Source organism: Heterodontus francisci, chromosome 22 (assembly GCF_036365525.1).
Source record: "Heterodontus francisci isolate sHetFra1 chromosome 22, sHetFra1.hap1, whole genome shotgun sequence".
Taxonomy (NCBI): domain Eukaryota; kingdom Metazoa; phylum Chordata; class Chondrichthyes; order Heterodontiformes; family Heterodontidae; genus Heterodontus; species Heterodontus francisci.
Genome location: NC_090392.1, coordinates 83,331,005 through 83,331,735, shown reverse-complemented (window position 1 = coordinate 83,331,735; position 731 = coordinate 83,331,005).

Below are 731 nucleotides of genomic sequence, written 5' to 3'. Positions count from 1 at the left end.
TTGATGAAGGAAGGGCAGTGGATGTTATCTATATGGACTTCAGTAAAGCCGTTGACAAGGTCCCTCATGGCAGACTGGTACAAAAGGTGAAGTCACACGGGATCAGAGGTGAGCTGGCAAGATGGATACAGAACTGGCTCTGTCATAGAAGACAGAGGGTAGCAGTGGAAGGGTGCTTTTCTGAATGGAGGGACGTGACTAGTGGTGTTCCGCAGGGATCAGTGCTGGGACCTTTGCTGTTTGTAGCATATATAAATGATTTGGAGGAAAACGTAGCTGGTCTGATTAGTAAGTTTGCGGACGACACAAAGGTCGGATTGTTTTCACTGGAATGACGGAAGTGGAGGGGAGACATGATAGAGGTTTACAAAGTTATGAGCGGCATGGACAGAGTGGATAGTCAGAAGCTTTTTCCCAGGGTGGAAGAGTCCGTTACTAGGGGACATAGGTTTAAGGTGTGAGGGGCAAAGTTTAGAGGGGATGTGCGAGGTAAGTTCTTTACACAGAGGATGGTGAGTGCCTGGAACTTGCTGTCGGGGGAGGTGGTGGAAGCAGATACGATAGCGACGTTTAAGAGGCTTCTTGACAAATCCATGAATAGGAAGGGAATAGAGGGATACGGTCCCCGGAAGTGCAGAAGGTTTTAGTTTAGACAAGCATCAAGATCGGCGCAGGCTTGGAGGGCCGAATGGCTTGTTCCTGTGCTGTACTGTTCTTTGTTCTTTGACAGC